A 23,491-nucleotide genomic window follows, 5' to 3' on the forward strand; every position below is an offset into this window, starting at 1 on the left:
GCGAGCAGGGCAGGGGAAGCGGGCTGCCCCCGGGCGCCGCGGGAACCTCCTTCCCGCCTCCAGTGGACAGCCTTAAAAAATCTTGCAAAACATGTGACATGATCTTAAGTCTATACAGAAGAGCCTACTCCACACTTCCTTACTTGAAAAGCCCCTCCTCACACACAGACGAAATCCAAACTCCATCTCTGTAGGAACCAAGTATGAGAAAACCCCAAAATAGAGTAAGCCTGCCCCCTACAGAGGCGGCAGCTACTTCCAGCTCAAGCCGCTTGTTGCTAAACTGGGATTTGGGCCTAGAATTTCCTGTTCCCCCCACCACCACCACTTTCTTTTCTTTTTTTTTTTTTTTTTACCTATTTATTATTTCATGTTTTCCTAGTTCAGCACTCTAGTTGGTGCCTGCCAGGCATACAGCAAACATGAAGTGGAAAGGTTGACATCCGAGCACCTGGCTGGCTCAGCTGGTAGAGCATGCCACTCTTGATCTCAGGGTCTTGAGTTCAAGCCCCACAACAGGAGTTAAAAAAAAAAAAAAAAGGTTGACATCAAATAGTTCTTTGAGGGGTTCCTCAAAAAGCCTAAACGGAGAATGACCACATGACCCAGCAATTCCGTTTCTAGGTACACACCTGAATAGCACTATTCACCATAGCCAAAAGGGAAAACAACCTACATGTCCATCAACAGCTGAATAGATAAGCAGAATGTGGTCTAACCACACAATGGAATATTATTCAGCCATTAAAGGAACAAAGTACTGACACCTGCTACAGTCCGAATGAACCTCAAAAACATCATGCTAAGTGAAGGAAGCCAGACCCCAAAGATCATGTATGTATAATTCTCTTTAACTGAAATTTCTAGAACAGGCAAATCCATAGAAACAAAAAGTAGATTAGTGGTTGCCTAGGACTGAGGTGTTGGGGAGAACGGGAGTGGCTGCTAATGGGTACAGGGTCTCCTGGGGTGATGAACATGTTCTGGAATTAAACAGACGTGATGACGGCACAAAACTGTCAATGTACTAAGTGCTGCTGAAGTGTTCATTTTTAAGCAGCGAAGTTCATGTTATGTGAACTAAAAAAAAAAAAAAAAGTTGGCACTTCCTTAGACTGTCAATTCCTTCCGTCTCTGGGACAGATCATTAACCTTTGGTTCATGTGTTTGACAAATTCTGCGGGACAAATGTCACAGGTGCCACTAGGATTCAGGGAATACATCCTAATGGTGGCAGCTCCAGACTGATCACCCACATCACCAAGGTCCCAGGCAAACAGTGGTGCTGAGTAGAGAGGTTTTATGAATGAATAAAAGGGTATCTCTTTATGACACTGCGTGGCAGTGAGGGGAAAGGGAGGAATGCACAGACGGGAGCAGAAAGCCAGCGTGCTTCCTGGAGGAGTTGGGTGAGGGGCAAATGCCACTTGCCTTCTTGGGATAGTCCTGTAAGAAGTAGTTAGGGAACAGCTTGCTCCTGCGTCCGGCAATCTGGACAGTAACCTAGGTGGATGGGGTCCGTGCTCTTGTGGAGGAGGGGAAGATCAATGAGAAAAGCATTAACAAAATCACTGCAGCATCCTAGGTACAGTTTATGAACAAGGAGTTCATGGTGAAGAGTGACAAAGAAAGCCATCCTGGGACAAGATGCTCAGCCTTAGCTAGAGTAAGAGAAGGGCAAATTTAAACTACAATGAAATGGTCTGGTGGGTCCTCAAAAAGTTAACTGCAGAATGACCACAGGATCCAGCAATTCCTCTCCCAGGTATGTACCCAGGAGAATGAAGTAGGGATCCAAACAGCTACAGATACACCCTTGCTCCTGACAGCACTATGCACAGTCAAAAGGTGGAAACAACCCAAGTGTCCATCAACTGTGAATGGATAAAAGAACGCGTTCTGGGCGCCTGGGTGGCTCAGTTGGTTAAGCGACTGCCTTCGGCTCAGGTCATGATCCTGGAGTCCCGGGATCGAGTCCCACATCGGGCTCCCTGCTCAGCAGGGAGTCTGCTTCTCCCTCTGACCCTCTTCCCTCTCGTGCTCTCTCTCTCTCATTCTCTCTCTCTCAAATAAATAAAATCTTTAAAAAAAAAAAAAAGAACGTGTTCTATCCATATGATGGAATATTATTCAGCCATAAAAAGGAGTAAAGTTCCAACACATGCTACACCCATGGATGAACTCTGAAAACATGCTAAGTGAAACAAGCCAAATATTAAAGGACAAATACCATATGATTGCATTATATGAGGGACCTAGAATAGACAACATCATACAGACAGAAGAGAGAGGGTACCTCTCTCCTCGGGGAGAGAGGAACAGCGAGTCACTGTTTAAGGGGTACAGAGTTCAGGGCGCCTGGGCCGCTCAGTCGGTTAAGCGTCTGCCTTCAGCTCAGGTCATGGTCCCAGGGTCCTGGGATTGAGCCCCGCGTCGGGCTCCCTTCTCCATGGGAGGCCTGCTTCTCCCTCTCCCACTCTCCCTGCTTGTGTTCCCTCTCTCTCTGTCAAATAAATAAATAAAATCTTTAAAAAAAAGGGGGGGTACAGAGTTCAGTGTGGAGTGACGAAAAAGTCCTAGAAAATAGACAATGGTGATTGTTGAACAACACTGTGAACGTCATTAATGCCACTGAGCCGTACACCCAAAAATGGTGAAAGCGGTAAATTTTGTGTTATGTATATTTTACCAAAATTAAGAAAATAATAATAATAAAACTATAAGGAATTACTACTTTTTCAACTATCAGATTGACAACGACAAAAAGTATCATCATAGCACTATTTTGGTGAGGCTATGGGGAACATGAATTGGTACCATCCTCATGAAAGGAAACTCACCAATATCTGACAAAATTCCAAACGTACATACCTTTGACTTAGCAATTCCACACCTGAGTATTTATCCCACAGAAGACAACCTCACACATATAAAAAATGATGTATTTTGACAGTGTGGTTTGAAAATGACCATCCACAGGGGACTGAGTAATAAGATTAGGTACATGTATCCCAAGAGAAAACCACGCCTTTATTTTAAAAGAGGTGACTCTACACAGCCTGATACGAATTAGCTCTAAGACACACTGTTACAAGGACAAAACCAAAGCATTAGTATGTTGCTGTTTTGGCATAGAGTTTGGAAAAAGGCCATACATGTGAAGTAACTGTATATGCAACAGCATATTTCCAAAAAGATATACAAGAAAATGGTTAGGGGCGCCTGGGTGGCTCAGTCGTTAAGCAGCTGCCTTCGGCTCAGGTCATGGTCCCGGGGTCCTGGGATCGAGCCCCGCATCGGGCTCCCTGCTCCGCGGGAAGCCTGCTTCTCCCTCTCCCACTCCCGCTGCTTGTGTTCCCTCTCTCGCTGTGTCTCTGTCAAATAAATGAATAAAATCTTAAAAAAAAAGAAAGAAAGAAAATGGTTAACAGTGACCTCCAGAGAAAACAAGTGGTTTGCAGAAGTAGGGGGACAGGGTGGGAAGGACTAACTTTCCACTGGGTACCATGTGCAAATAGTAACTCTTCAGAAATGAATTCTCTTTTTTTATTTTTAATATTTATTTATTTGACAGACACAGCGACAGAGGGAACACAGCAGGGGGAGTAGGAGAGGTGGAAGGGAAGCAGGCCTCCCACGGAGCAGGGAGCCCGACGCGGGGCTCGATCCCAGGCCCCTGGGACCATGACCCGAGCCGAAGGCAGATGCTTAACTGACTGAGCCACCCAGGCGCCCCGAATTCTTTTTTTAAGATTTTATTTTGGGGGCACCTGGGTGGCTCAGTCAGTTAAGCATCTGCCTTCGGCTCAGGTCATGATCCTAGGGTCCTGGGATCGAGCCCCCTGTCGGGATCCCTGCTCAGTGGGGAGTCTGCCCCTCCACCTACTCCTGCGTGTGTGTGTGTGTGTGTGTGTGTGTGTGTGCGCGCGCGCGCCTTCTCCCTCTCTCAAATAAATAAAATCTTAAAAAAAAAATTTATTTTTAAGTAATCTCTACACTCAACGTGGGGCTTGAACGCACAACCCTGAGATCAGGAGTCACATGCTCTACCGACTGAGCCAGCCAGGCGCCCCCAGAAGTGAATTCTTAAAAGAAAGAAGGTAACGTAACCATGGCAGGAGTTAGGATAATAAACCTAGAGGGCTGAGGCACGCGGAGGAGGAGGAGACAGCTGGCCCCACTCCTATTCCTGTCTCCCACCCTACTGTGTCTGAGAAAGAAATCATGAACTGTGTTCCTGGCTGTGTGTCCCGATCACTGAAAGAATCCAACCCAAGTTCAAGGTTCTCTGCGGCCCAGCTTGTTATGTTACACATCCCCCAGGAAAGGATAAGCAGGACCCTTGAAGTTCCATTGCTTGGACTGTCCACATACAAATGACTTAGCCTCCCTCGGCCTCAGTTTTCTTATCTATAAAATGGGCATTCACCCAACAGTCATGAGGACTACATGAGCTAAGCACGCAGTATCATGTCTGGTACATGGTTATATGATCAAAAAGCTATTCTTTCAACAATTACCTATCGAATGCCTACTCCCTGCCAGGCTGGGTTCCAGAATGTTCCTATGAGGTACTGATGTCCAAGCCAGCCAGCCTGCTCTCGTGTGGGTTCCATCGCTCTGGCCATAGGGGCTGCTGCCCCCAGGGCAGGGAGGCAGCTCCAGTGGCCTGTCCTCCCTCCCAGAGCCGCCTCTGACAGGTCTGCAAAGTTCCTGAAAAGAAAACTAGTCTGGCAGCACCTGAGAAAGTTAATGGAGAATTTTTCTCTTGCCAAGAAAAAAACAATTGCTTATCGATCTTCACTCCAGGCCAAGGACACCAAGCCATCTGCCCCCAGCAAAGCTGCTTTTAATCAGTCTCCTTGACAAGTTGGCGTCTGGCCAGGGCCTTGGCCCTTGAGGTCTGGAGGAGGCAGGACGGAAGTGAAGGCCTCTGTGCTGGAGGGGCAAATGTGTCCAGGTCTCAGGAAAGAAGGCCCAGACCTCAGTGCCTCGAGACCACCTGGAGCCCCCTGGTCTCCAGCGAGGCTTGACAGGCAAGATGGCCATTCTGCCTGGGGGGAGGGCGATCTTCCACCACTAACCCCTACAGAGTCCAAGCCAGGGTTCCAATGGTTCTGGGGCCATAGACCCTACAAGGTCACAGGCTCCATAGGAATTTGATGAAACCTATCAACACTCTGCCCAGGAGGAAAAAAAAAATCATACAAAGACAATGGTTTGCATAACAACCGCAACAGCTAAAAACCAACTGAGCACTTACCCTGCACCAAGCATGGCTAACCATTCCACCTGGGTCATTTGATCCCCACAGGCCCTCTGCAAGGGAGGGACAGCTGAGCATGCCATTGAGGGGTTGGGGGGCCCCTTTCTGCAAAACTGCTTGGGTTTGACAAAAACACCAAGAGCCCTCTCCCCAGAGCCTCTCCTGTGTCCTCTCCCTTCCCCTGAAGGCTCCCCCATCCCCCCAGGGCTGGCAGCCCCAAGCTCCCCCACCTCTCACGAGGTGGCTCAACAGAACAACCAGACCCTTCCTGAAGCAGATGGTCCAGGCTCCGGGCCCGGATGAAGGGAAGCGCTCCTTCCTCTGCCAGGAAGCCAAGGGGTACCAACCTCTAGGAAGCGCGTTCCCATTTCCTAGGGGCTGTTTCCAACCTGTGCCTGCTCACCAAATGCAGAGGCACCATACGAGCCCAGCCAGCAAGTAGCCAGCAAGTGTGCTAGGGACATGCCTCAACCCGAGACATACCCTGCAAGGGGTTCCCTGAGCTCCCAGGCACCGTGGGCTAACAAAGGGGCCTCAGGTAGCTGCAAGGATGCTGCCAACGCCAGGGACGATGTCCTCCCTGGGAGAACAGGCTTGGCCAGACACATCCTCTCTTACGTGGGTAAACTGAGGCCCAGCGAGGTCCTAAAGGAAATTCACTCACACATTTGTTCCTTTAGATAATTACTGAGGACCTACTATGTGGCTGGTAAACAAAATAGATGTGATTTGTTAAAAGTACGTACATGGGGTGCCTGGGGGGCTCCGTCAGTTCAGCATCTGACTCTCGGTTTCCTCTCAGGTCATGATCTCAGGGTAGTGAGATCAAGCCCCTCACTGGATCTGTGCTCAGTGGGGAGTGTGCCTGAGATTCTCTCCCTCTCCTTCTGCCCCTCCCCCTGCTTGCACTCAATGTCTTTCACTAGAGATCCCTCTCTCTCTCTTTCCCTCCCTCTCTGTAAAATAAATAAAATCTTTAAAAAACAAAGTAGGTACACAAATAACTCTACAAGTATAAATGAGGAGAAACCAGGACGAGATAAAAGAGAAAACAGGGGAGATGCCTGGGTGGCTCAGCTGGTTAAGCAGCCAAGTCTTGATTTTGGCTCAAGTTGTGATCTCAGGGTCCTGGGACGGAGCCCCATAATGGGCTCCACGCTCAGTGGGGAGTCTGCTTGAGGGTTCTCTCGCTCTCCCCCAATGCCCCTCTCCCTGCTCACACTCTCTCTCTCAAAAAATACATTTATTAATTTAAAAAGAGAGAGAGAGAGAGAACGGAGGGTCCCACTTTAGATCGGAATGGAGGGGGCCTCACTTGAGGAAATTATATTTAGGCTGAGACCTACAGGGTGCGTAGGTGCTGAGGGGGCAGGAACTTGTTCCAGAAGTGAGCTTCTGAGAAGGCCCCGAGGCAGGAAAGATGTGGGAGAGTGGAGGGAACAGAAAGAAGCACCACCCCCTCCTCCCCAGATTGGAGGCACGTGAGTGTGAGCGTGAGTGCACGGAGGGTGTGCGGAAAGGAAGCTGGAGGGGCTGGAGCACAAGAGCTTTGTAGGAAGTTGATGGAGAACACAAAGGGCAACCCAGGGCAGAGTTTCAGGGAGCCCACTAGGCACCTGTTATAGATTGAATTGTGCCCCCCCCCCCCCGCCCGGCCAAAAAAGATATGCTGGAGTCATAACCCTGAGACCTCAGAATGTAACTTGATTTGGAAGAGATGGTCTTTACAGAGGTCATCAAGTTACAGTGAGGTCACTAGGGTGGGTCCTAATCAAATATGACTGGTGTCCTTATAAAAAGGGGAAAATCTGGACCCAGAGACAAACCCACACAGGGAAGAACACATGGGAACGTGGAAGCAGAGATCTGGTGCTGCCCTGTCTGAGCCAAGGAATGCCAAAGATGGCCAGCAGAAGGCGGGAGGGAGCTGGATCAAGGGCTTCTTGCCTCCACAACTGTGAGACAATACAGTTCTGCTGGTGAAGGCCCCCAGTCTGTGGTTCCTGGTCACAGCAGTTAGCCCTAGCAAACTAACACAGCTCCCGCCCACCCAGAGCAGCCGGCTGCCTCCGAGGCCACAATTCAGAGGTGTTTCCAAACAGGAGCGGAGACCTGGGGGGCTCGGCGGGACTGGCCAACACAGGGCTAAGGTTTGATGTCAGCAGGAACACTCCAGATTCCAGCCCTGGCCCAGCCAAACAGTCTTATCAGTTCAGTGACACCAACCCTTACAAATGACTCTCCTTAAGCACTCTTTGTTTGGAGGCATGGAAACGGACTGTCTCCCCAGAGACAAAGGCCCCCCCTTGGTAGACAACAGGAGGGATAATGCCCGTTTTAGCTTGGCGTGCACAGACCCCGTCCCCATCACAGTCCCGAGAGCAAAAGGGTGGCAAATGGTGACTCCGGGTGACAACTGGCCACCAACATATTTTGCTTGGCCTACCCTGTGTCTAAAACTATTTGAATGAGAGGTCAACATCTCAAAGCCAGGACATTTCAGATAAAAGGCAAAATTTCCAGAGTCTCTGGAGGTACTGGACACTCCAATAGCACTGGGCCTGTGTTCTCTCCTGGCAACAGCTCATGGCAGCCTCAGACAGGAGATACAGTTGCCCGCGTGCCACAGTCCTCGCCGCCCCCCCTTTCCTCCCCAACACCGAGGACAGGCCAAGTGCACATCACATGCCCGCCCCCTTTTTCCACAGCTCCTGCCCTGTCTCACCCCTCTAGGCCCTGCTTGGAGATGCGTCAGATGTCAGGGCTAAATAGGGCACACATCGAGGGTCACCTGCTCCAACCATTTCAATTCACCAATGAGAAAATGAACGTTCAGGAAGATTTACTGATTTGCCCCAAGTTAAGCAGTGGTTCCACAGGAAAAGCTAAAATTGGTCTGAGTTTTTCGAGAAGGGGCTAAAAATTACAAGTACAGCCTTGCAAGGTCCACATATTACATCCTAAATAAAGTCCAGGCTCGGCAAAATCTCTAACAAAGGGGAGGACACAGCCCATTCTTCTGACTTCCTAAGACCTCAACCTGCTTGAGAGGGGGAGTATGAAGACAGGGGGTCCTCGGGTGGTCAGAAAAGAAATGCATAGGATTTGGGAGTGGAGACATCACCCTGACTTAACTTGTGAGAGCCGCGGTCTTGCCTTTCTTTTTTACTCATCAACTCCAGGATCTAGAACTTTCCAGAATGCTGTAGCACTCAGTAAATGTTGGCTTGAGGCCGTTGTTTATATCACCCATCCCAAGGCTGCTAAGAAGTTTTCTTTAGCTGGCTTAGAGTCCATGTTCCTTTAGTCTAGTAACAGCAGCTTGCTTTACATCTGGGAAACCATTCTTTCTTGTGAAAAGTGACTCCATGGGGCTGTCTGTACCATCAACTTCAGAGATTCCCATATGACTTAAGCCTAGTCAATGAGGCATGAATTGCTCTGGTCAAGAGATTTGATTCAAGAGTAGATGTGTGACTCAAGTCAGACCACCAAGTCTCATTCTAGGATTTGGCAGAAGTATTGAGAATGTCTCTTTCTGTGGAACTTGGAGCAAAAAGGATGTATTTCTAGAGTTATCAGGGGCTGGGGAACAACCCTCCCTTAGAATGAAGTCGACAGAGAGAGAAGAGAGGCAACAGAAAGAGAAGAACTGAGGCCAGAGACACTGTTTGAGTACCTGGATCCAGCCATGCCTGAAGCCCCACATACACCAGAAGCTTTTAACTACATGAGCCCATTTTTGCTTAAGTTAGTTTGTGACTGGTTTTCTGTCACTTATAACCAAGAGTCGTGACTGACAGAAGACACAGAGCTGATTAACAGAAAAGCTTCTCCACTAAGCTTCCTGCCAGATCAACAGTTTCCTACACTGTAAGGCTCTCAACCAGGCTAAACTGCCAGGCAGCTGCAGGTCCCCTGGTGACCCAGACAGCCTTCACCTTGACAGTGAGGCAGAAACCAGAACTTCCAAAGTCTTTTTTTTTCTCTTTAATCTTTTTTTTTTTTTCTCTTTAATCTTAAAGGAAAAAAAATCAAGGATAGGGAAAGGAAGGGCTAATGAACAGGACAGAGTGAAGGAAAGAAAGTGACCAGCATCTTCGATACAAGAAATGCATCACTGTAGCTGGGGCCATGATGGTGTTAGATGGCAGCCAGCTCTCTGGAGTTCTTGCCAAGTGCCAGGCACTATTCTGAGCACTCTACATGTATCATCTCATTTAACTGTCAGAACAACTTTATGAGTCAGGTACGCTTATCATGCTTATTTCACTGGTGAGGACACTGAGGCAGAGAGTCCGAGCGACTTGCCCACAATCACACAGCGCTTTGGGAAAGCATGGGTGTAAACCAAAGGCTCCTGGAGAGGTGGGACATGGTGATCAAGTGAAGGTCCCTTCTGCACACAGCAAAGGCTCCCTGAACGGAGGCTGTTGCCAAGAAAGCACTTCCACGGCTAGCAAGTTCAAGTCCCTCAACTGGCTTGAATTTATATTAAAACAAAATTTTTTATCTCTAATCCTACCATGCTAACTTTACTCTCTTCATCTTCCCCTCTAACTCTTGTCCACATGCATCACTTTTCACAAGATTTAAATCAAAGCGTGCACAGAATTTCACGTCCTTGCTTACAAGTGTCAAAAAGAATTTGTGCACGCTCCCGAGGCTCTTTCCTCTTTGGCGCAGGGCTGCAGATGGAGTCGCTGAGACCCAGGGAGGTGAGGTGACCTCCGCAAGGGAGCCTAGCAGGTCCAGGGCTAGGCCAGGGTGAGAACCAGGGGTCCTGACCCCTGCAGCCCCATGTCCCCTGGGGGCCACAACAGTTATTGAGCAAGAAGCCCAAGTGTCTTCTTCCGAGGCTATTGTTTGGTCAATAAGGAAGTATGGAGAGGGGGGCCCCGTTCACACAGCCAAGCATCTTAAGCCAGGTGCGCCCCAGTGGCCCTGCATCTTGAAGAGGAGGAAGTGTCAGTGGGTGGGGTGGCTGTGGAGCAGGTGGGGGGGTATCTGGAAAGGAGGTGGGAACCATATTACTTCTTTCCCCCTCTTCCCCCTGAATCTTTCACTGAACCAAAGGAAAAGGCAGGGAAACAACTGGAATTTCAGTTTGTAATGAAAAGAAGTAACAATTTGAAACAAATGAAAGAAATAACTGGGACTCCAACATTCTGCAGCCTGGCAAGTCGGAGATAGAGGGGGCCAGCCTGGAATCCACAGGCACCCCTGCCTTGCCCACCCACGGCCCTTCTCCTTCCCTCTTCCCTGCGGTTTGGAGGTGATGCTAAATCCAGTTCCCTCCCTCCGGAACCTCCAGCCCAAAGCAACCCCAGACAGGGGGACCAACCCTGTCCCCCACACCTGGACACAGAAGCTGGGAGAATTGTCTGAGATGAACCTAAATAAAATCTCTTTCCATCAGAAGCCTCAAAGGCAAAATCCTAACACACTTGTAAAAACCCATAAGGGAGGTGTTCTTTCTTCCACACCCTGCCCCCACCCAAACCACTAGTTCCCCATTTAAACTTCTCCAGCAGAGGCTTATCTCAGACACCACCCACGATGCCCCTTCCCCCATCCACTCACCTCCTACCTCAGGCCCCTGCAGGCAGAGGGGCCAGACCTTGGCAGGAGAGGGGTGAGGGGGCATCTCCTTGCGGGACCATCCTCTCTCCACTCCAGGTTGGGTTAAGCATTTTTTATCTCTGCAACTGCCATCTCTCAACTATTTACAGAGCCAACAGGATAAAAAGAGACAACATAAAAATAGTTGCTCAGCAGCTTTCGGGATGGGGTGGGGGTGGGGGTACAAGAGACTCTTGGAATTTTCTTTCTCTCCTTTTCAAAGGGGAAAATGCTAGAATTGTTTATCTCTTCCAGAGCACTCCCCAAAGAGTTAAGAGACCACCCACCTGGGAGCTCTCCGGGGACAGGGACCACATCCCAGCGTCCCTCAGCTCCCAGGACAGGGTTTGTTACCAGCCCCCCAAAAAGTGTGGGTTCAGTTCAGTGACATATCATCAGGGTTCCAGAGCCAGCGCTAAGTGAAGCGCCTTGCTCTGCCCTGTTTCCATCCGGTCTTCCAAAACACATGAGCCAGTCAAAAAAACAAAACAAAACTTGGCTTTTCTCTATGCTTAAAATGTTTCGTAATTGAAGAAAACGTTCGGCAGCACCACTACCAACATGACAGAAACCGAAAACACGGGCAGCTGAAATCACTCCTTCCCCATTTTGGTCATTAACGCCCCCTGCAGGGAATGCCAGAGCCAGAGGTCTGAGCAACCTGAGCAACCACCTCCCTTGAAATATACCCAACTTTTGGTTGTGTTGAGGAAGGGATCCAATCAGGGAAGAAAGAAAAAAATAATCACTTAAAATCTTATTTTTCAGAGAGCAAAACCATACCCTCCTGGAGAAAATGGGTATCATCTGCCACCATATGGAGGCCAAGGGAGATTAGAGCACTCAGGATTAGAAGGTAGGCCAGGAAACTAGACAGATCCCAGGGGCCAGGGCATTGATTTTCTCATCTATAAAATGGAGCCACTGCGGCCTAGTCAGAGGGTGGCTTTGGAGTCCATCTTCTATATGAAAGCTGGTTCACAGTCAATGCTCCCAAAGACCCTGTTCTCCCCTCCTCTCTCCGTTCCACCTACTCAGCTGTCAAACGGAAGAGGCTAAGGGGTGCTCTTTTCTGAGCTTCCTCCCAGGTCAGTGTTTGCTAGACTTCTGATTTCCTCTGTGGTAGGCATTTCTGGCTAAGCCTTTGGGAGACTGCACTGACTCCACGCCTGGCCACCGGGTTAGGGCTCCATCTGTCTGGTGAGGCTTTCTCTACTTTGTGGATTTACTTACCTGAAAAAAGTCTCACAAAATACATGCCAAGAGATGACATGAGGCCCTACATCTAACAAATCACCGTGACGGAAGAAATGGAACCGAAGGAAATCCACACTCTCCCTGAAAAATCACACGCGTCCGTGTCCGTCCGCCCCCCCCCCCGCCCCCCGCCCCGTGCATTGACCCTGGAGGCACTGGGCTTTGGAAGGAAGGATTCTTGTGGCGGAGCTGGAGGGGGCAAGATGGAGGGAATCCTGAAAACCCTGTTCATGGGAACTGTTCCCCAACTGATTTCAGAGGCCCTTCCTTCCACCGTCTCTTTGCAAACAGAGTGACAAAATAATGTCTCATGCCCAGAGGTTTATTAATTGGGCGCTGAAGAGGCAGAGGAATGCACAAAGTGCATGGTGTAAACAACCCAGTGTCCACCAGCTGATGAATGGATAAACAAAATGGGGTCTATCCATACAAGGGAATACTACTCAGCCACAGAAGAGAAACACGGAGATGTTCTACAGCATGGATGAACCTCGGGAAACATTTATGCTCCAAGGAAAGAGAAGCCAGATACGAAAGGTCACATATTAACAGGTCAACAGGGGAACAAAAACATTCTGAAAGAAGAAAAGGCCATTCCAAGAGAGGAATGCAATTTCCTTCACTCCCAAGAAAGGAGGCGCAGAGATGAGGGAGAAGGCCAAGGCAGCACCCTGGAGCCAGTCATGCCTGAACCCCACGCCCCAGGGCCTGTAACCCAAAGGGGAGGAGCTAACTGGGAGAGCACAACATCCGGGGAAAAATAGCAACACAAGGCCCTCTGACCCAAAGGACAATCTGAAATAGCATTTGCCCCAAATCTCCAGGACTGGAAAAGGAAATGAGAACTCTAGGCTTCCCACAGCTACCAGAAGGTGGCATGCAGAGAGGAAGGTTGCGAGTGACCCTAAACAAGTTATAGGACTTTGCCTCTCTGAGCCCTTCCATTAAATGAGTTCATGATGGCATGAGGATGACTCTGCAACCCACATTAAAATCTGAGTCAAAATGCCTTGAAAATAGGCTTGGCCTGCCCCACCCAGTTCCTCTTGACAGAGGTGTCTCCCCACCCAGCAGCCCATCTTGGATCCAGGTTGAGGCTCTCAAGGAGGGAACTCTGAGTTACTGCAGAAAGTTCTTTCTGCTAGGTCAAACCCTTACCCTTCTACTCCCATGCAATCTCCTTTTATTTATTTTCTTTATTTATTTATTTTTAGCCCATTACTCAAGGCTGAGCACAAACGACACCTCTTTCTGGGAGCCTCCTGGATTCATACCGGCCAGAAGAGATTTCTCCAGAAACTCCACAGCCCTCTGCTTCCTTCATTCCTAGCACACTGATTCCTCCTGGTGTTTTTCAACAGGTGCCAGGACAATTCTTTGTGCCTGGCATGGATCTGGCCTGCTTGCCGGACATTTGGCATCCTTGGCTCCAACCCACCAAAGCCAGAAGTGCTCAGTATCACTTTGACAACCAAGTCACCAGGCACTTCTCCAAATGCTTGCCAGGAAGGTGGGACTGCCCTTGATGAGAGCTACTGCAGAGTTATTGGTGAATAATTTGGCTACTAGCCCACTAACAACCTGGGAACAAAGACAAGTCAATAAGCATCAGCAGCATGCCTGCTTAGATCTGTGTCCCCCTAAGCTGGCTTAGTAAACAATTCTGGACCCCTCAAAAAGCTGAGGGCAGCCTTGCAAGGGACCCTGCTCTAGGAGAGGTGGTAAAGTGCATAGGCTCAAGGGCCTGACATGCCTGTGTGACCCTGGACAAGTTGCTTAACCTCTCTGATCCCTCTATAGAATGAGGCTAACTCCTAGCAACACTGCAGGATTGTTTCCACCCTTGACCTCCTCATCTCTACAATGGGAATAAAAATCTCTGCCTCTAGGATTTTGGTAGACCTTAAATGAGATAATAAACGCAACACATAGCACAGTGTTTGGAGGCTCATCAAATGATGGCTATTACTTTTTATTACAAAAATACACTGTGCTCTCACTACAATAGCTGCTTTCTATATAGGAAGGGCTGATGATGAGCAATCTGGAAGGAGGTGCCAGGGCTCACCACAAAGCTGCATTTGCATAGCATGAACACTGTTTATTCTTAAATTGCATGTTTCTGTGGGGTGGTTTGGAAGGCAGGGGATCGCTCCCCCAAAGCCCTCCCCTTGTTGCTGCCCCTACCTCCCCCTGAGAACATGGGAGCCTATGGGGACAGAGAGCTAGCCTGTTCTCTCTCCCCTGGGGGCAGAGCTAGGCAAGGGGGTGTGGTAAATGACAGTACCACTCTAGGGTACATGAAGTTTCTATCTCTGGGACTGTAGGGACTTCCAGATTGAGGAAGGTTAAAGTTACCTTCAAGGAAGTGGACACTACATGTCCCACCCCAGGCCAGCGAGCCCCTCTCTTAATGAGACGGCACCAAGTCCCCCGCCCCCTCCCCAAACGGCTTCCCTCCGCCCCAACCTTCTGAGGGAGACAGGAGAGGCTAAGGTGCAACCTCCCCACAGCCAAGTGAGAGCAGCAGGGAGGCTGGCAGAGCTGTGAATACACCCGCTTCCCAAACTGGGCAGTGCGGGGGTAGGGGGAGCCAGGAAGAGCTCGAGGCTGGATAGGGTGGCATTCCAGGCACCGAGATCCAATGCTTAGCGGGGCTGGGCCCGGACTCCTCGCGTCCCCAAGAGTCAAGCAGAGGGTGCCGGTGAAGGCACCTCTCTGCACTCACTGAGTGCTGAGGATCGGATGTAAATTAGGTCAAAAAGACCAGCCAGCGAGGTTCCGGAGGGCGGAGGCAGAGGGCCAACTAAGGGAGGCAAAGGTCCCCAGGCCCCGCAACTGCTGATCCAGGGTCCTGCCCCCTGGTGTTGGTCCAACCCACCAGGTCCTGGGTTTGCCCCCAAGACAAGCGAGGTGCGGGGGTGGGGTGCTCAGAGTCCGGTGTCCCTCTCCTTCCCTGCACTCTTCCCTAGCTTTCCCCACCTGTCAAACGCGAGAAGGTGGGCCTAGGCCGCCTCCAAGATCCTTGACTGCCCCGGCCTCGGGTGACATCGGTTCCAAACTCCGGGACCGCCCCTCCCACCCCCGGCCGGGCGCGGCCCAGCCAAGGAGGCCACCCCAAGGCCCCAGGCGCTCCGAGGACGCGGGGGAAGGGGCGCCGGGGGGCCGGGTCCCCCCACGTGGCGGGGCGTGGGGCGGCGCACGTGGGGTCCCCTCGATGGAGGGAACTGGGGCCGGCCTCAGGGCTTTGTCTGCAATCCCAGCAGCGGTCCCGCGCCCCGAGAGGACGACGGCGCCCGGGGCTGCGGCGCTGCGTCCGCGGCCCGCGGCCCCGCTCCCGTCAGCTCACCTGGGCTCCGCGCCACCGCCTCCCGCGCTCTGCGCCCCCGGCTCGGCTCCGCTCAGCTCAGCGCGGCCGCGCGCTCCTCTCCGCGGCCCCAGCGGGCGCGCGGGGTTGGGGGGGCGGCGGGGGCGGGAGGAGCCGCCCGGTTTCGGCTGGGGCGCGACGCCGCCGCGGGCTGCGCGGCGATTGGCCGCGGCCGCTGGAAACCCGGGCGCGGAGCCGCCCTCGGCGCGCCCCCGCCGGCTCGGCCCCGCGCCGGGGAGGGAGGGGAGGCGGGAGCCGGCGGAGGCGAAAGTAGCGGCGAGGCAGGGGAAAGAAGAAAGGGGAGGAGGCGTAGGCGAGGGGAAGTGAGGCGGGGCCGGGGGCGGTCGGAGGAGGCCGCCGACCCGCTCCGAGGGGAGAGACCTGGCGGGCGCCGGAGCGCGGGTTGCTGCGCGGCAACTTTGCCCCCGCCCGCGGCGCGCACCTGCCCCGGTTCTCCCCGCGGCGGCTGCGGCACCCTCGGGCAGGCCGGACGCGCCGGCAGCGCTCGCTTTGTTTGGCCAAACGCGAGGACTGCAGGGCGGCGGCTGAGTCGCGGAAAGTTCCCCAAGCCCGCGGGACAGCCGGGGTCCCGCCTAGCGGCCCGACTTCCGTCCCGGGGCTGCTCCCTCTGCACCAGGGGCGGGCGGTGGATGCGGCCTGGATTTCGGGTCACCACCCATTGGGGGAAACCCCTTTCCTCACCCGCCTCCCCACTGACCACTGCTCAGGGCCCGACCTAAAGGCTGGGCAACGGTGTTCCCTTCCCACCCCCGACTCCACCCGGATATACCAAACTACACGAAACCCAATGAAGTTCTGGCTTTTCCCCAAGACTACTTAGATGCTTTTTGTGAAATACATCATCTTCTTCACATTCTACCCCTTTGGGGCGCCCTCTTTTGCTGGAGCCTTAAGAGTGTGTTTAGTCCCCCAGCTGGGTAACGGCACTGCCCGGGGGCGGGGGGGGGGGGGCAGGGAGAGAGGAGACCTCAAAGGCTGCCTGAACCGCCGACCTTAGGTGGTTTCGAAACGCAGTCCTGAACCAAAAGATACCCAGGGGATGTCTCGCTGACCCTGCCAAGGAAACAAAAGGGAATCAAGAGTCCAGAGGGGAGTCAGGGGCCCAAGTAATTAAAGGTTCAAAGTCCTCTCGTACTGGGTGGATTTCCAGTCCCCCTCAGTTTAGTATTTCCGTGCTGCAGGGGTGCTCACAGACAACTCAGAGCTTCCAACCAGATGACCACCATTTCTGATGTGACTCACCACTCATGCTTTTTTTTTTTTTTTGTAATAGTGAAAGCCCGGAAACAACCTTCCTCAATGTTCATGGGCGGAATGGATAAACGAAACGTATAATGGCCATTTGATGGAATACTATGCAATAGTTCGAAGGAGTACATTAGCTCTATTTGTACACATACACGGGAAGATCTCCAAACCAGAATGCTGAGTAAAAGAGCAAGTTGCAGAATACAATATGATGTATAATTTGTATTTTATTTTATTTTATTTTATGTAAAGATTTTATTTATTTGACAGAGAGAGCGAGAGAGCACAAGCAGGGGGAACAGTAGAGGGAGAGGGAGAAGCAGGCTCCCCGCCAAGCAGGGAGCCCGATGCGTGCGGGCTCGATCCCAGGACCCTGGGATCATGACCTGAGCCAAAGGCAGACACTTAACCATCTGAGCCACCCAGGCGCCCCTACAATTTGTATTTTAAAACCCCCACATAGTCTATCTTGTTCATGGACACGTGCTTACATAGTGTTTTTTAAAAAGGTCAGAGGGGATTGAGTGTAAATTCCTGACAATCTGCCACAAAGATGGAAGTAGGGGCAGAAAATAAGGACAGGGAGCATAAGGAATGTTGGACAGTTTTATGCCTTTTACTTAAAAATGAATTCCACCCCCGAATAGCCACAGGAATATTGAAAAAGAAAAGCAAAGCTGGCAGCATAACAATTCCGGACTTCCAGCTCTATTACAAAGCTGTCATCATCAAGACAGTATGGTACTGGCCCAAAAACAGACACATCAATCAATGGAACAGAATAGAGAGCCCAGAAATGGACCCTCAACTCTATGGTCAACTAATCTTTGACAAAGCAGGAAAGAATGTCCAATGGAAAAAAGTCTCTTCAACAAATAGTGTTGGGAAAATTGGACAGCCACATGCAGAAGAATGAAACTGGACCATTTCCTTACACCACACACAAAAATAAACTCCAAATGGTTGAAAGACCTAAACGTGAGACAAGAGTCCATCAAAATCCTAAAGGAGAACACAGGCAGCAACCTCTTCGACCTCAGCCGCAGCAACTTCTTCCTAGAAACATTGCCAAAGGCAAGGGAAGCAAAGGCAAAAATGAACTATTGGGATTTCATCAAGATAAAAAGCTTTTGCACAGCAAAAGAAACAGTCCACAAAACGAAAAGACAACCGACAGAATGGGAGAAAATATTTGCAAATGACATATCAGATAAAGGGCTAGTATCCAAAATCTATAAAGAACTTATCAAACTCAACACCCAAAGAACAAATAATCCAATCCAGAAATGGGCAGAAGACATGAACAGACATTTTTCCAAAGAAGACATCCAAATGGCCAACAGACACATGAAAAAGTGCTCAACATCGCTTGGCATCAGGGAAATCCAAATCAAAACCTCAATGAGATACCACCTCACACCCGTCAGAATGGCTAAAATTAATAAGTCAGGAAACGACAGATGTTGGCGGGGATGCGGAGAAAGGGGAACCCTCCTACACTGTTGGTGGAAATGCAAGCTGGTGCAGCCACTCTGGAAAACAGTATGGAGGTTCCTCAAACAATTCAAAATAGAGCTACCATACGGTCCAGCAATTGCACTACTGGGTATTTACCACAAAGATACAAATGTAGGGATCCGAAGGGGAACGTGCACCCCAACGTTCATAGCAGCAAGGTCCACAATAGCCAAACTGTGGAAAGAGCCAAGATGTCCATCGAGAGATGAACGGATAAAGAAGAGGTGGTATATATACACAATGGAATATTATGCAGCCATAAAAAGGAATGAGATCTTGCCATTTGCAACGACGTGGATGGAACTGGAGGGTGTTATGCTGAGTGAAATAAGTCAATCAGAGAAAGACATGTATCATATATGACCTCACTGATACGAGGAATTCTTAATCTCAGGAAACAAACTGAGGGTTGCTGGAGTGGTGGGGGGGTGGGAGGGATGGGGTGGCTGGGTGATAGACATTGAGGAGGGTATGTGCTATGGTGAGCACTGTGAATTGTGCAAGACTGTTGAATCACAGATCTGTACTTCTGAAACAAATAATGCAATATATGTTAAGAAAAAAAAAGAAGAAGAAGATAGCAGGAGGGGAAGAATGAAGGGGGGGAAATCGAAGGGGGAGATGAACCATGAGAGATGATGGACTCTGAAAAACAAACAGGGTTCTAGAGGGGAGGGGGGTGGGGGTTGGGTTAGCCTGGTGATGGGTATTAAAGAGGGCACATTCTGCATGGAGCACTGGGTGTTATGCACAAACAATGAATCATGGAACACTACATCAAAAACTAATGATGTAACGTATGGTGATTAACATAACAATTAAAAATTTTAAAAAATGAATTCTAAGCAAATGGTGAAATGTTAAGTCAGTTCTGAATGGTGGATGCATAGTTCTGTCTTTTTCTATATTTTGCTATTTTTTCCCCAAAAATATATATTGGGGCTGATGGGGGAACATTTTGTACATTTTGAACATTTTGACTCTATGTCAGGGGTCAGCAAACTTTTCCCATAAAGGGCAGGAGAGTAAATATTTTAGACTTCCAAGCCATGTGGTTGCAACTTCTCAGCTCTGCCATTCTAGCAGCCACAGACAAATGAATGGGTGTGGCTGTGGGCCAATAAAACTCTCATTTGCAGACACTGAAAGTTAAATTTCATATAATTTTCACATGTCACAAAATATTATTGTTTTGATTTCTCTTCAACTATTTAAAAATGCATAAAACATTCTTAGCAGGACATATAAAAACAGGTGGCATGCCAGATTCAACCCATGTGAGCAATAGTTTGGCAACCCCTGCTTTACTAAAGAAACCAAAATAGATATTGGTTGATGTCTCTTCCTGTTACTTGTTAAAATATACCATTCTATATGTTACTAAATTGTCTGTTTTATTAGAGTGCTATTGCTAGCAGACAGAAACAGGTATACACACATACAGCTGTGTGAAGGTAGAAGCCCATTATGTGAGAAAGGCAAGAAAGTACCCATCCAGATCCAAACTCTAGCCCAAGATCCACTTCTTTCTGGAAGAATTTCCTGAAATGTTATGACCAGGCCCTCCTTGGCCTCTCCTCTCTCTGACCTCCTATAGCAAGGACTGGACCACGTATTTGATGCTCAGCCATCAGCCTGTCTCTATTCTTTCCTTTTCACTAATGGGTTCCAAATTGCCAGTAGAGCTATAAATTCCTGGAGGATAGACAAGTACCACGTCTGAAACATCCGTTTACCTTCAGTGTTGTGGTTGAAAGCAGTGACTCTGGAGTCAAGAATAGACCTAGTGCAAATCCCAGCTTCGCTAGTTACCGGGTCTGTGGCCTTGGCCTTGGACAGGGACTCTGGTTTCATCAGCTGTCAAATGAAGACAACCAACCTAGCTCACAGGCTCAGTGAGTTTTAAATACAATAATGTATGTAAAGTTAATAACTCAGTACGTGGCACATAAGAGCTGAGGCGCTATTGATATACTTAAGTACGGTGCTAAAAACTCCATTGATTATGTGCCTTTCTTATTAAAGTGAATTAGAACAAAGCAGAGGACATCGTAATTGCCGTTCGTTGACATCTGGCCTTCCTTATGATAGGAATCCTTCCACTGAAGAAAACCATTTTCTTCTTAGAGATATGAAAATAAGAATTGGCTTTGCTTTTTGGGTTTTCTCCTCTAAGAACACTAGAAGAACCTATTCTAGGCAAACCGATCTTGTTCTCTTGACAACCCAGACTGCCAAGAAAATAAGTAAACAAAGCATCTGAATCTTATTTTTAAGAAAACTTAGTACAAGGGAGGGGCGGAAGAAGACTTAAAAATTATCTTACCCAGTAGGACAGCATCATAAGCTCCTGCCAAAGCTTTGTCTTTTCCTATAGGAACTGTTGTATGTTCTACTCATGGTGTTGATGACTAGAATATTCCACCTCCCAAACCTTGAACGTCCAGGTAGAGACAGCAGGATTAATCACACTGATATACTTTATTAATTGAATTCCTTCCCATTCAACAGGAAAGTAGAAAAACACTGGCAAAAAAAAAAAAAAAAAGAGAGAGAGAGCGCGCGAGCCTGGGAAGTTTCCCTTCAATGGGCAGTGAGATTAAAATGTTAGTCCCAAACATAAATAACAGCATAAAAGGAGAAGTCAGCAGGGACATAGATAAAGAAGCTCTTCATTTGTCTTAGATGTCCTATGAGAAAGAAAAAAATCAGTGTAACCCCAAAAACATCAGGGCAAAATAGAAAACACTCTGAACAAGTAGGAGTATTCAAGGCATGTAGGTCAACACGAAGGGGCTCCAGTGATGAGATTGAGAAGCTTGTCACACCTGGATGGAATCCCCACCAAGCCAAACATTACAGTACTTTTCAAAGCTCCAGAAACAGGGAGCTCTAGGGTAATGCAGGAACTGGGTTGGATTCCCATCTCTGCAACCTACCAGCTGTGTGGCCTTGGGTGAGTGAATTAACCTCCTTATGCCTCAGTTTCTACATCTGTTAAACGGGATGAATGCTATTGCCTACCGGGGCACCTGGGTGGCTCAGTCGTTAAGCGTCTGCCTTCGGCTCAGGCCATGATCACAGGGTCCTGGGATGGAGCCCTGCATCAGGCTCCCTGTTCAGTGAAGACCCTGCTTCTCCCTTTCCCTCTGCTCCTCTTCCCCAACCCCTGCTCATGTGCTCTCTCACTCTCAATAATAAAATCTTTTACAAAAATGCTATTGCCTGTGTCTTAGGATTGTTGTAAAGATTAAATGTGTTAATATACTTAAATTACAACAGGGCAGGGGCGCCCGCGCGGCTCAGTTGTTAAGCGTCTTCCTTCGGCTCAGGTCGTGATCCCGGGGTCCTGGGATCAAGCCCCACATCGGGCTCCCTGCTCCGCAGGAAGCCTGCTTCTCCCTCTCCCACTCCCTCTGCTTGTGTTCCCTCTCTTGCTGTGTCTCTGTCAAATAAATAAAATATTCCAAAAAAGAAAAAATTACAACAGGGCACTCTGTAAGTGTTAAGATATTTGTACCCACCTGCCCCAGGGCTAGAAACACTCAAACAATCTGCTGGTAGAGCTCCCACCATGCTGAGCCACTGGCTTGGGTCACCACCCTTTCTTCTCTGTAAGGTCTCTGGGTCACCACCCTTTCTTCTCTGTAAGGTCTCTGGTAGAGACCCGAATGCCCACTGGCTATACAGCTTCAAATCCCTCCTCACCAAACCCTTTCCCCATTTAACCAAATCATTTAGTTACACTTGCATGTTAAACCACCCATAATTACACCATTCTGACCCTTCCCTCCCCAGATGCTCCACCAGGAAAAAAGCCAATTAGCTGTAACCCAGACAGTCCTGTGTGTGTGGGGGGGGGTCACTCTGATGTTTCCAACTTTCCATTTAACCCACTATTCCTGGAGGAGAGAGCCTCAGCCAACAAATCTAAGTCACAGGTGGCAGCAGGCCACAGACCATATTAGTTTTGGATTCAGTTCTGCAAGGGTGAACGTGCAGGCTGGGAGCAGGGTCAGGCAGGCTGGCTTCACGGGCATGTAAACTGTGCCCCTTACTTGGTTTAATGCTCTATTTAATACAGGCTTTGTATTTTTACTTTGCACAAATTTTTATAAATTATGTAGCTGGTCCTGATCAGGTCTGATTTCTGGTTTTTAATGTTGATACATGAGGGGTCAGCTGTGCAACCTTGCCCCATCTCTTGGACCTTCCTCTGCTGAGGCAGAGGGATTAAGATCACTTCTTAGATTGGAAAGACCACAGTTTAAATACACGGACAAAAATGTGTCAGATGAGAGAATATATTTGGAAGAATAAAAACAAACTGATGATTGTGGTTATTTCCTGGGAGGAAGAATCACTTTTTACTCTACAGCCCTTAAGAATATTTAGTTTTTGCCATCTACATATATAACCTCTCAAAACCTTAAGATTTTTCAACATCAACACAACAATTACTGTCTCTGTCTCTACCCTGAGCCTCATTTCCAGAGCAGCTGTCTTTAGCCAACAAACGTACCCCATGAGTGGGAGTTGTTTTACAGTTTCAAAGAGCTCTAGAGATAAATTATTTCCCATCCGAAGGTTTAAATTTAACAGAGAAAGAGCCAATGATAGAAACTGCAAAATTTGGTTGGTTCCTTGTTGCTGGTTTGGACTTGAAACACGGTGATTTTCCTGTGAACAAACACCGAGGGATAAGATAAATTCATGGACAAAGCAATAACTGGTTCTGCTTAATTGCTAGGTTGAGATGTAAATTAGATACACTATATATTTGAGTGATAGCACCCACACACCTCTGAGCTTCAGACCCTTTCTTAATTTATAATCACCTTATTCATAACGAATTCCTAGACTTATTATCATCAAACCTCATTTATACAGTTAAAGAGAGAAGAAATATACTCATGCAGAAGATATAAGAAAGCATATACCCAGAAAGTGATTGAAATAGGCTTTTTGTCGTTGGCCCAAAAACCATAAAAAGATCTTTTCCTTCTAGGGCACCTGGGTGGCTCAGTCAGTTAAGAGTCAGCTTTGGGCTAAGGTCATGATCCCAGATTCTGGGATCGAGCCCTGCATCAGGCTCCCTGCTCATCGGGGAGCCTGCTTCTCCCTCTCCCTCTCTCCCTGCTTGTGCTGTCAAATAAATAAATAAAATCTTAAAAAAAAAAAAAAATCTTTTC

The 23,491-nt window shown here is 48.9% G+C and overlaps 1 protein-coding gene across 6 annotated transcripts in view; it reads right to left on the minus strand.

Moving 5' to 3' along the window:
- Positions 1-15,601, minus strand: part of CAMKK2 (calcium/calmodulin dependent protein kinase kinase 2) — a 47,342-nt gene extending 31,741 nt beyond the window's left edge. For 5 of the 6 annotated variants that reach the window (XM_088019577.1, XM_088019578.1, XM_028116408.2 and 2 more), the window contains exon 1: positions 15,495-15,599. The gene's annotated coding sequence lies outside the window, so the exon portion shown is untranslated. Of the gene's footprint in view, positions 1-1,431; positions 1,526-15,494 lie in introns of all 6 variants that reach the window. The other variant, XM_088019576.1, reaches the window with a different exon arrangement.
- Positions 15,602-23,491: the final 7,890 nt, after the last annotated feature.

This window comes from Eumetopias jubatus, unplaced genomic scaffold (assembly GCF_037043125.1).
Source record: "Eumetopias jubatus isolate StellerSeaLion01/CBP00866 unplaced genomic scaffold, mEumJub1_p1.0 scaffold_16, whole genome shotgun sequence".
Classification (NCBI taxonomy): Eukaryota; Metazoa; Chordata; class Mammalia; order Carnivora; family Otariidae; genus Eumetopias; species Eumetopias jubatus.